Below are 12,715 nucleotides of genomic sequence, written 5' to 3' on the forward strand. Positions count from 1 at the left end.
TACTACCATTATCCCCTGAGATCTCAGTTGTTGGACGACTACTTCCGCCAACTTCGTGAACACCCTGGGTGCCACGTTCAGACCGAAGGGAACTACCTTGAAGGAGAATGCCTGATCTCCTATCTTGAAGCCCAGATAAGGGCGAAAGTGTCTTGCAATAGGGATATGATAGTATGCGTCTGTAAGATCGATAGAGGTGGTGACGGCCCCACGGGGAAGTAAGGTCCGCACCTGCGAGATGGTGAGCATTTTGAACTTGTCGCAGCGAATGGCCAAGTTTAAACGGGATAAGTCTAAGATTACCCTCCTTTTTTGTGAGCCTTTCTTTGGAACGCTGAATAAGCGCCCTTGAAAATTTTAATCTGTTGACTCTCGCTATTGCTCCTTTCTGAAGGAGGTGGTCCTCCGCATACTCCGTCAATTCTTTTTGATGGAAGTTGAAGGAAAGGTCTGGGTGGAGGCGGATTCGCAACCCAACTCCAACCCAGGCCTTTCGACACAATACTTTGTGCCCACTTGCTGAATCCCCACCGGTGCCGGAAGAGAAACAGCCTCCCTCCTACCTTCAAGTTCTCATTGCTGCTGGGTTGAGTAACCTCCGCGGCCTCCCCGGAAGTGTTTTCCCCGACTTTTGCCTCCTCAGGTGCGACTGCCGCGGGTGACGACCTCGGCCAGGTGTGGTGCTCGTTGGGTCTCCAGGGGACACCGATTGTTTGGGGGCTGTTGCATCACCTGGCGAGTGCCTCTGCTCCAGTCACGCACGGTCCGGTAACCACCACCACCACCACCGTGTCGACCCCAGGGTATGCCGCCCCTCCTCACCTGGTTTATACGCAGCATATTGCTACGGTGACCCCTTCAGCTGCAGTGCAGGCGCCGTTTCCTAGCGTTCCGAGGAGGGTCGTAACACCGCCGCCTGGGTTCGCCGCTCTCCCCCCAGCCCCCGACTTCCGGTGCCCAAAGAGCTCGCCCCTGGACCTGCCACCAGTACCCAGGAGGTTGCTGGCCGCTGCCCCGCCTCCTGCTGTTCCTGCCGTGCCTGCCGTACCTGGACCAGCCCCTGCTGACGTCGTTCCTCCTGTACCTGGACAAGCCACTGCCGATGACGTTCCTGCCCGTGGTGTTGCTGTTCCAGTCGCAGTCCTTCCGGACAGGTGCAGCCGGGCTGTGTTGCTTCGGCAATTGCCCCGGCTCTGTCCTGGATGGAGGATCTGACGACTGTCCTGAGGAAGCTGACGAAGAAGAAGAGGAAGAGGAGGAAGGTGTCGTCGTTGTCTTCATCGTCTTCTTCATCGTCGTCTGCTGCCGCCTCTTCCCCTTCGGCTTCCAAGGCTTCACGGCCGAGGAAGAAGAAGGCTGTCTCCTCCCCCCCTAAGAAGTCTCCCTCAGTAACTTCTAAGGGCCCGTCTCACTCCGGTGTGATGGGGGGTCTTCCGCTGGTCCTCCCTCTCCTTCGGGAGCGGGGCCCGTCTCTCCTTCCACAAGGAAGAAGTAGGGGACCAGAGGGGTACCGGCTAACACCGGTACCTCCTCACCTGGTGCTAGGGGCTCTGCTGCTGTGTCAGGTTCCATCTTGGCCTCGTTCGCATGAGGTACCGAGTGTGCGGTCACCTGCGGGTGACCGTACAGCCAAAGTCCAGGCTTCCGAGTTCGCTCGACGCCAGGACCGAGGCACGGAGCGGAAGACAGATGAGAGTCGCTCAGGTGACTCTCGCCAGGTCAGCGATCGCTCTCGTAGTGATACGCGGGTTCCCATGGTTGACACGACGGTCCCAGACCGGCCGCGGGTTGAGACAAGGAAGAGGTCCCCTCGGTCGCCGGAACCGGCCGCGCCCGACGTGCCGTGAGGACAGGCCCCTCTCCCACCGCGACAGCGGACTCTGCCGGTCCCCTGACCGCCGCTCCCACCGGGACCAGGCGGGTAGGGGGACCAGCAGCAGCTCCTCTGACGCTCGGGACCGGAGCCATTGTTCTCGGTCCAGCACCATTTTAAATTAGCCGTTACATAAAATTTTTTATATGAAAATGTGTGCAATTTCATGTAGAATACAACAAAAAACAACCCATGGTTATAGCTTTTATCAGTTTTGAAATATTTTCATATAAAAGTGCCAAAATTTCAACCTTCAGTCAATTTTTGAAAACAGCTTTTTTTTTACGTCCACGCGTTACGAATTCATGCATCCTATTGTGATAATATTTTCTCAGTGTTGCTTTGATCATTTTAAAATTTGTTATATACCAAAATCATTGCAATTTAGTGTACAATACAACGAAAAAATAATTAACTCATTAGCTTTAACCGTTCATATATTCCGATATTTATATATGATAATAATATTTTTTTTCATTTCTGATGGTTCCATACTAAACTTCAGGCAGTGACAAAAAAGGAGCCAAAAATGAACTCTTAATCTTGTAAATTAAGCATGCTGTGATTTAAAAAAAAAAAAAAATTTCCGCATCGGCGCTCACTCGCAAACGCCTCCGGCATACAGGAGACACTTTCGGAAATACCGGCTCAGCGTTTAAGGGTTAATATTTGTGTGTGTGTGTATGTTCAGTATGCAAGCCCACAAATCAGATAAGCCCTCTCGCCCCCCCTCCCCCCCTCAATCTACGCAGCGATTATGCCCTGGAGTAGGGGCCAGGAAATGTGGAGCTTTTTGCTCCAGAATTGGTGTGGACCCTCACACCCTCTGTGCGAGATGGCGAGGGCGTGAATGCAATAAATTGGACACTTGTGACACTTGTATCTCATGGTCTGGGGAGCAGTGGGAGAGATACGAGGGAAGGCAGAAGCTGCGTAAGTCTGCCAAGGCATCATCGGAGAGTTCTCCCTCGACTCCTTTGGTGACTGATACGTCGTCTTCTTTCCTTCCTCCATGTAAACTCCCCTGTCTTGCTCTTTCCCCTTTGTGGGACATGTCTCTCTCCACTTCTTTGCTCTACCTGTCAAGTGCAGAAGAGGGAGGGAAGCATGCTGACTTGGAGTTGTACTTGGGAACTTCTGTCCATTCAGGAGGGGATCCTTTCCCCTCTGGGTGAACAGGAACTCTCCCCATTAACTTGACTTTTGCTCCTTCAGGTTTGTCTGGCTTCGCGGGTGGGGACCTGCGGTAGGTATGGCTGATGCTGAATCTTTCCGGCACTCTGTCTCTGCAGGGACTGCTGAGTCATCTAGCAGCAGCCCCAGTCACACATGGAACTGAGTCGAGGACCACAACAACTATTTCAACACCTGGGTATGCGGCACCACCACATCTGGTGTACACTCAGCATGTTACATCAGTAACCCCATCTACTGTGGTGCATGCACGTGTGTTGCATACCTCAAGGGTGGAATTATCTTCCACCTCCTTCTCCTTCAGGTTATGCCATCCTCACTCCCCAGCCAGACTTCAAGTGCCTGAAGAGTTTGCCATTGGACTTCCCTCCTGTCTCCATCGCTGTGCCTGCTGCATTGTCAGTTCCTCCTTCCCAGGCCACGCTGGAGCCTGCTGCTTCGGCAGCCGCTGCAGTCCCATCCTGGGTGGGGGATCTTTCTGCCGTCCTGAAGAAGCTGGTGAAGAGTAAGTCTAAGAAGAAGAGGAAGGTGTCGTCGTCATCTACTTCGTCTTCATCTTCGTCTTTGTTGTCGTCTTCTCCCGCCTCCTCCACTTCTCCTTCTGAGGCTGCTCAGCCGAAGAAGAAGAAAGTGGTCTTGCCCTCCCTAAGAAGTCTCGTTCAGGGACTTCTAAGGGCTTGTCTCATCGTCTTGGTGAGACAGGTGGGCCTTCCACTGGTCCTCCTGTTCTTTCGGGGATGGGAACCACCTCGCCTTCCCCAGGGAAGAGCAAGGCGGGGACCATAGCGGTACCAGCTGTTGCCGGTACCTCTGCTCCCAGATGTAGAGGTTCCACCTCTGGACCGGGAACCATCTCTGGTTCTCGCCAGCAAGTATCTCTGGGTGTACAGTCACTTACCGGTGACCATGCAGCTAGAGTCCAGGGCGCTGAGTATGCTCATCGCCAGGACTCTGGCACGGGATGGAAGGATGGTAGGAATCACCCAGGTGACTCTCACCTAACTAGTGATCGTTCCTGTAATGATCGTCTGGTCCCCAGGGTTGATGTGACGGTCCCGCAGGACCGTACACGAGTTGAGACTGTCCCCCCATTCCCCGGGAGTAGCTTCGGCTGCTTCTAGGACAGTTGACGCGTTGAGAAGACGGTGCTTGTTCTCGTCACGTTGGTGTGCGTTACCTGTCACCCGACCGTCGATCACACCAACGTGATCAGACGGTCCAGGCAGCCGGTAGTGGTTCCCTTGACGCGAGAGATCGACACTACCATCCTCGGACCAGCGCTTATCCCCAGGGAGACCGCTGGTTTAGACCTGCAGACCGGTCATCACTGAGGGTTGATGATCGCCTGCAGCTCTCTCTGTCCTCCGGTTCTGCCGGTAGAAAGAGTGGGAGCGTCAGATCTGCCTCACCTGTCCCTTCAACTTCCTTGGGATACACCGGGAGGAGCAAGGCAACTAGGGGGTACCATGAGGAATGTGCTCTTCATGGTCTGTCCACGAGAGTGAATGTGCCCAGGCAGTACATTCCCTGTGTCTTCACAGCTGGAGGTTATCCACCATCTCTTGCGAGTGAGAGGCTTTTCTCGCCGAACAGCAGCAGAGATGGCAGGATACCTCAGAGTCCTCTACAGCAGTATACCAGGGAAAGTGGTCCGTCTTCTGTGGTTGGTGTCATAGACGGGGTCTGTCTCTGCTCAGAGCCACTCTTCAGCAGGTAGCAGATTTCCTAGTCTATCTTTGCTGAGAGAAGCTCCTCACTGTTTCTGCAGTTAAAGGGTATATGTAGAGCGGCTTTGGCTTTAGTCCTTAAGCTGCAAGGAGTGGATATTTCCTCTTCCATGGAAATATCCCTCCTTATGAGGAGCTTCGAGAGGTCTTGCCCACCCTGGGAACTCAGACCCCCTGAGTAGGGCGTGACTCTCGTCTTAAGGAATTTGACTTGTAGACCCTACGAGCCTCTCCGGGAGTCGTCAGACAGGGATCTGACCCTCAAGACCGTCTTTCTGCTGGTCCTGACATCATCGAAGGGGAGTAGGGAAATACTTCATGGTCTCTCTTATAATGTTAAGCACTTCTGAGGCGATTGGGAGGGATCGGTTGTACACCTTGATTTCGTCCCTGATTTTTGTCGCGAAGTACCCAGAATCCTTTGGTTTTCCCGACGATAGGTTTTAGATCTTTTACGATCCCACCCTCCCCTAGAAGGAACTTTTACTACGGGGGGGGGTCAACGATGCGGAAGGTAATGCTACTTTGTCCTGTTGATAGTGCTCAGCACTAATTCTGAAGTAAGAACTCGCCATCTTTAGGCCTGAGTGCCGACCTCCCTCTTCGTTAGCACTGGGGTAACCAAAGAAAGCAGTTGTTCCAAGAACGCTATTTCCTTTCTGGCTTTCGGTGAGGCCAATCAGGAAAAGGAGTTTTCGACAACCGACCGAGTGACCTTTCGTCCAAGAGCCCCACGTAAGTTAGCGTATTGGTCCTACCCATCTGTGTTCCTTCCGCAAAGAACTTGCTGATTGCACAGGGTCTGGAAGCAGGGGTGGTGGTCCAACCAGACCACCCTTCACCCTCCTTCTATACCTTCGGGATATTGCCCATAGGTCCTTGGAACACTTTTTTTCCGTTGGGACCCGTGGTGGCTGCTGCAACAAGTTTGTGTAGCTTACCCAGCTCCTCTAATGGGACAAGGTTGCATCTCATCCCTTGTGGTAACCGTATGAATGGAGAGTGAATGAAGAGCGTGACTGGCTTTCTCTTCCTTCTTCCTTCTTTCTCTCTTCCTTCAGGCAGAGAGTGTCGGTCGTGCACATGCCAGGTAATCTTATAGTGACTGGCTCCATTCTTTTTTCCGTTCATGAGGGATATAAGCATATATCCATCCCTTCCCTAAAACAAGGGGGCGAAGTGGTACAGCAGTAAGAGACCAAACCCAATATACTAATATGTATTTGGGCCTTTTAATCTTCCGACTATAAGTTCTTGTTTGCTATTCCATAAGAGGTTATCGCAATGCCTCCCTCTTAATGAATTGGTCCAGGAGGTCTGGCCATTGGAGTCTTGCAGTAATCCTCATGCCGATCATTTTGGACAGAGGCCAAGGCTTTCCTCACTTGCTTTCTATGGACCAGGGAGGGTAACCTTGGGTTGGGCGCAATACCAGTCTGTTTACAAATACTCATATTCCTCCCACCAATCAGTAAGGTCTTTCCTTATTGTAAGGGGACCGATAGTTTGTATAATTTGTGTAGGAACAACATCAACAATTTTTGAAAATAAATTGTATTTTTCCTATCTTATCCAAACCTGAGGTCCTTTACATTTTATGCCCACCGCTCATGCCACCCCGCCTCAATCTGTTTGTGGGTCCTAAAGCACAGAGGATTGTTTTACGTCCAGTCCGGCGTGACGTTTCTGACTATACGAACAAGCAGTTTTACTACCTAACTACCACTTGTTTATAGAATCTTACAAACCCGAATTCCCAGCTGGCTCTGAAAGTAATTCTTTATGTAAAGGACCTCAGGTTTGTATAGTTTAGGAAAAATACAATTTTTGCCTCTCAAAAATTGTGAATGTTTGTCGGTGTTACTCCATTGTGAATGTTGTCTGGCTTTGGCACTACTAAATCAAGTTAATTGGAAAAACAAAACAAAAACCACGTGTGATTCATTGTGGTACCTGATGGTATCACGTTGTAGAAGAAAGTTTAAGACTTGGTTTTGGGCACTTTATTTTTTTTTGGAAAGATATGCCAAATCAATACACTGGTAAAAATAAATATTGTATAAGTTCCAGTTTATTAAACTATTGTTTTTGTCCTACATTTCAGCTTACTAGTATAAGATTTGAGATGCCAGGCCCACAGGACAAAATGGAGAGGGAAATAAAACCAAGTAAAACACAAGGATTGCAATCCATGGAGAAGCAAAGGAAAATGCAAACTCTACTTCAATGCTCAAACACACCCCATAATTTTGTTTGAAAAAAGATGCTTGGGAATGGGAGGAAGTAGAAATTGGATATTGAGTTGGGAATCCTGAGAGGAAAGCGAAGGAGGCTGCAGGGCCCCGTCTGATTCTGGGTAAGAGTGTTTTGTGTGTTGTGTTACTAAAAGAAAGGTACTTTAAATGTAATGCAAAGAAAATTAATTTGTTTGTTCCTACGCGATATACAAACCCTTTTCGGTCCTTTACATTAAGGAATTACTTTAAGTGGTAGCTGGGAATTTATGGCCGTTAAATTCTTGAACAAGGTGGTTTAGGTAGTAACTTCCGATGAAGACCGTATTTTTGTGAGCTCTTGCTGACATAGGGCCGTTGATCATTTTGTTTCCTGGTGGGGATTTTTTCAGTTTTTTATTTTTTGAATAAATATGTATGCACTATACAATGGTCCCCCCTGCCATATTTGCGGGGGATGCGTACCAAGACCCCCGCTGTGCAATAGTTTAGGATCCCACGATAGTTGGCAAACCTCTATAAAAACAAACACTGAAAACAGACCCAGCCTATTTTGGGTTAGTGAAAACTCAAGAAAAACCCACTAAGAATTTTTTATACTTGGTTTTTTTTAATAAGTTTTTTATCACAAAAAGTTGTTTGTTTTTATGATGAAATTGACAAAAAAACCAAGGCAATTTGTGGTATAATATTCTCATAGAAAAATACCGCTCATTATGCAAATTTTCCATGAATAATTAATTGGGGAAATGTTCTTGATAAGAAAATCCGCTAATGTGTGAGTCCGCGAACCGCCAGAGAACGCAAATTACGGGGGGTCCCACTGTATTTATTGTGTTTGTTTCCTAATACGGTAATACCAAACCCTCGGTCCTTTAAACAATAGGAAAGGTAAACTAGCTGGCAGCTTGGGACGGTCCCGTAAGCTTCCGAAGACAAGGGGAGAACGGTAGGTTAACTGCTTTGTCCGAAATCGTGCGCCTGCGGCCCGCTGCCCGCATCCCAGAGGTGAAGATCACTTTTTGCTTTCGGCCGCAGGGTGTGTAAGGACGTGTTCGTCATCCGCTCTCTGTCCTCCGCTTTCATCGTCGTATGCTTTTGGTTTATTTATTGGGTTTTCTACTAATGGTTTGGTTTGTTTGACTTTGAAAAGAATGAAAAACTGTAAGTAACACTGTTTTCATTTTCCATTTACTTAATTATGAAGTTCAACATGGGACTCCATCGCCGTAGAAGACGGCGATTTTCCGCTCCTTTTTCATGAATTGAACCCTTGAATTTGTGTTCTCTAGGTGCCGAAAGGGGGGGGGGCCAGGGGGCGCACTCTGCGCCGAGTCCATGTATTTTTGGGCGAAAGTTGTGTAAATTGGAAAGATGTTAAAGTACTCTTTTTCAATTATATTTTTGCCCTCTGTGCGTTCGTTATGCCGGAAGCTTGATTGCGCTCGGCAAAGAGCCTCTTATTTTGGTATGAATAGCAATGCAATTGAAAGTGGATTCGCAATGCATTATTTTCTTTTCATTTCATTTTATTAATTGGCATGCCAAATTTAATTTTTGGTATCAATTTTACCCCGCTCTTATACCCGGGAATTAATTCCCCTTACGATTTATTTGCTGTGAAGTGAAAAATAGCAAGTGCAGTATTGGTTCATTTTGATTTCATAATAATTTATGTTTAGCATCCATATTATTATGGATCTAGTTTCCCGCTCTTACCGGAGGAATTGAATTTTTTCCCCTTTAAGTTCTCTATGAAGTGAATCGCGAAAGTGCAGTCTTCTGTTTTCATTTTCGTATTACGTTTTCACTGCTAGTGGCGGGGGTAGGGGAAATAGCGAAAGGTCTGCCTAGGAAAAGTACGTCGGAAAGCTCTCCCGCCGCACTCCCTTGGTATCCGATTTTCTTTCGTCTTCTTTGTCCTGCCCCCCCCCGCTCAGGCTTCCTCGTTTTTATTTTGTTTTTGGGGTCTTCCCTTCCCGTTCGGGGTGGTGGGGTCATGTCTCCCCCCCCCGTGCGTGAGGGAACCCCTCTTGACTAATCCTGTCTGTGCTACCGCAGGTGCTACATCCGTAGGGAGGACGACCTTGGACAGGTATGGGTCCACTGCGGCTGCAGGGCGTGCCTATCATCCAACGATCTGCTGGGCAGCGTTCCCTAGCGAGGTCCTGGGGCGGTGACCCTTGAGTGGTCTCCGACTACAAACCCTTCAACGGCCCGCTTATGCCTGCTTCCCCCCCGGCTGGTCTACCTCCCTGAATACTCCCCTGCTGTGTCGTGACAGGGCCAGTCTGCCGCTTCCTAGGGCCGGTCCCGCCGCCGTACCGAGGAGGGGGGTGGTATGCCGCCGTCCGCCCTGTGTTTTCTTCGTTGTTGCCTGCCCCAGACTTCCTCTCGTTCCAGCACTCGCCCCTGGACCGGCCGCCAGTACCACTACTGGTCTGCCGATGATTCTACTAGGCGATGGCTGGGCCCTGCCGTCACCTGTTCGCTGATGTGGTTCCCTCAGCTACTGAGCTTTTGGCTGTCCCTTCTGTGTTTTACCTCGCTGCCAGCCTGTTCCTGCCGCTTCCTGAGCTGGTTGCTTGTTCCTGGTCAGGCTCCTGGTTCCTGCGCCTGTCCATGCTGGTGTCCTGCCCATGGTGTGGTCTTCCCCCCAGTCCCTCCAGGACCCAGGTTCCTGGTCCGGACCAGGTGCATCTCGGGCCGTGGTTGCTTCGGCAAATAGGCCCGACTCCGGCCTGGATGGGAGGACCTGACGACTGTCCTGGCGTTGAGGCTGACGAAGAAGATGGAAGGTGTCATCTTCCGTCTTCGTCTGTTGCTGGCCCTCTTCCCCTTCGACTTCTAAGGGCCCATAAAGCCGGAAGTAAGAAGAAGGCTGCCTCCCCCCCCCGCCCTAAGAAGTCCTCCTTCGGGAACTTCTAAGGGCCCGTCCCAACCTCGGTCGGGTTGGATGGGGGTTGTCCTTTCTGGCTGGTCCTCCTGCTCCTTTTCGGGAGCGGGCCCGTCTCCCCTCCCCTTCCGTAAGGAAGAGATAGACGGGGAACCAGAGGCGTCTCGGTTAGCTTCGGGTACTTCCCTCGCCTGGTTGCTTAGCGGCGGATGCCGCTACGCCAGGTTCCGGCTTCGGTCTCATTCGTTCGCTGGGGGTAGATTCCCTAGTGTACAGCTCGTCCCTCGGGAGACCGTGCAGCCAAAAGTTTTCGGCGCCCAGAGTTTCGCTCGGCCGCCAATACCGAACCCAAACGGCACGGAGCAAGAAGGCTGCGAGAAACCTCTCAGGTGACTCTCGCCAGGCCCAGCGGCCGCTCTCGCAGCGGAACCAGCTGGTAACCTCGGGTTTTGTTATTTCCCCTAAGAAGACTCCTTCGGGAACTTCGAAGGGCTCGCCATCACCATACCAGGCTTCCGTGTGAACGGGGGGGTTCTTTCTGCTGGTCCTCCTGTTCCTTTCGGGAACGGGGTGCCCCCGTCTCCCCTTTCTGAGAAGAAAGAAGAAGACGGGGACCAAGGGGTGTGCTTGGTCTAGACCGCTGGTACCCCACCTCGCCTTTGGTCTTGGCAAGCTCTGCTGCTAATCCTAGGCCCGGTACCGGACTCCGGTTTTCTCGTCCGCGAGAAGTTTCCGAGTGGTAACTGGTCCTCCCTTCGGGTTGACCGTGCAGCCAAAGTTAAGACCGCCCTGAGTTCGCTCAAGCGTCATGACCGAGGCCCACAGAGCAGAAGACTGTCGATAGCCGCTTCAGGTGGACATCTCGCCAGGCCATCGGCCGCTCTCGCAGGCGACCATGGCCGGTACCAACCTTCGGGTGGTACCGTGACCGGGTCTTCTGACCGGGCCACGGGGTTTTGAGGCTGGGAAGAGGTCCCCCCGCCAGGTCCCCTCGAACCGGACTGGTACCAGCCTCGGCTGGTAACCAGCGGTTTTTTGACGTGGCCTGCGAGGACGTCTCACCCGGCGGTTCCTCACGGCGAAAGCGAGCTCTGCAGGTCCACCTGACCCGCCGCTCCCTACAGGGGACCTGGGCGGTGATACGGTTGACCAGCCAGCCAGCTCGTCTGACAGCAACGGGACCGGGGTCGACGTAGCTCAGTCGAGCCGCTCGCCACATGGTGAGCGGCACGGCCATCCTGCAGATTCGATCCCCCCGCCGTGGGTTGGTGGAATCGGTCTGCACGCCCCCCCACGTACGCTGGTCCCTAGCCATCGAGCGGGGGGGGGGTGGGGGGGGAGGCGTCAGGTCTGTCCTCTCCACTACCTTCAACTTCCTCGGGCTAACACCTGGTGAAAGCGAGGTAGCTAGGAGTGATCGGTGAGTAGGTGGGTCGGCCGCTCCACGATCCCGTCACGACGGCCTGCACGTGCCACGTATGGTCTTAGGAGACCAACCAGGACGTTACGCGCAAGTGATTGGAGGTCGACCGTCAGGGGGGGTGGGAAGGGGGTAGCGTCAGTTCTGTCCCTCTCCTCCGATACCTTTTCAACTTCCTCGGCATAACGCCAGGAGAGTCGAGGTATATCGGAGTTGAATCGTGGAGAGATGCGCCGCCTCACGATCCCGTCACGACTCCTCAACGTGCCAGGTTGGTTCCTTAGGACCAACCAAGGACTAACGTACCGCAAGTGATTGGAGGCAACCGTCAGGGATCTGTTGCTGGTGTCCTTCTTCTGAAGGAGGAGGGTTCCTGGTGAGCTGCTCTTGTTGGAGGGACTGGACGGTCCCTACTCCTCAAGAGCGCTGTAACTTTCCGAGATTCAGAGTAACTTTACCCAGGTTATTGCACTGATTCGTCAGCACAACGACCCTGGGGGTGGGGAAGGATCGCCGCCTCCCACCAGCAAGAGCCCATTGTCTCTGCTCGAGTCGTTTTGGGGGGGGCCCGAGAGGGTGAAAACCCAAACCGACGGTGGGATTTTTGCCCCTGCGATCGGAGGCTTGCCGATTCTGTCTTGAACCAGAAAAAAAAAAAAAAAACAGAGTCTCTCGTCTCTGGTACAAGAAGGCTCTCCTCAGTTCTGTTCTGGCCGGGGTCGATCAAGCTACTTCCACCTCCTCTACTGCGACAGAAGCGGCGTTTCTACGTGTCCTTCGGACCACCGTATTTAAAATACTCCTTCGGTCCTCCTTGAGAGGTTTCCGACCCTCTGACTCGGACTGGAATTGATCGGAGGTGACTGGTAATCGGGCTGCCTCTCCTGTCATGGTGTCGATCAGCCCCGCCCACTCCGACGACGTTCAAACTAGTGGCGGCGAGACCCCTTACCTACAGTTGAGAGTTTCTTAACCCTCCTCGGGAAAACGTTTTCCTCCTGGACGATACGTTTTCCCAGACTCTGAGATATACCATCGCCGCAAGGCTATGGCTGCTCCTACTCTTCTTCCAACTGCTAGTTTCCTACTGGGAACTTGCGAGCGAGTTATACCAATTCCTCCCCCATTTCCCTCTCCTCCTTACCTGGCTGACGAGGGAAAAGGGGAAGGATCCTACAGCGATTTTTCTCTGTAGGATCCCACGTTTGGGGACTGCGCTACCAGGGGGGTGGGGACCTTTCGGGTCCCACTAACCTGAACGGTAAGCCCCGCGGTCGTTGAGGAGGGATCCTGGCCCCGCCCATTCTCGTTTTCTACGGGTGAAATCGAGGGAGGACCGCCATGCCGATATCGTTTGACGAATTCGGTTGG

General features: G+C 52.0%; 1 protein-coding gene across 2 annotated transcripts in view; it reads left to right on the forward strand.

Annotated features, from left to right (window-relative positions):
• Positions 1 to 12,715, forward strand: part of LOC135219244 (probable serine hydrolase) — a 100,931-nt gene that overhangs the window by 8,279 nt on the left and 79,937 nt on the right. The window contains exon 2 of one of the 2 annotated variants that reach the window (XM_064255840.1): positions 6,899 to 7,150. The exons of the other annotated variant lie outside the window; for it this stretch is intronic. The gene's annotated coding sequence lies outside the window, so the exon portion shown is untranslated. The remainder of the gene's footprint in view (positions 1 to 6,898; positions 7,151 to 12,715) is intronic. 2 annotated transcript variants of the gene reach the window in all.

This window comes from Macrobrachium nipponense, chromosome 1, assembly GCF_015104395.2.
Source record: "Macrobrachium nipponense isolate FS-2020 chromosome 1, ASM1510439v2, whole genome shotgun sequence".
Classification (NCBI taxonomy): Eukaryota; Metazoa; Arthropoda; class Malacostraca; order Decapoda; family Palaemonidae; genus Macrobrachium; species Macrobrachium nipponense.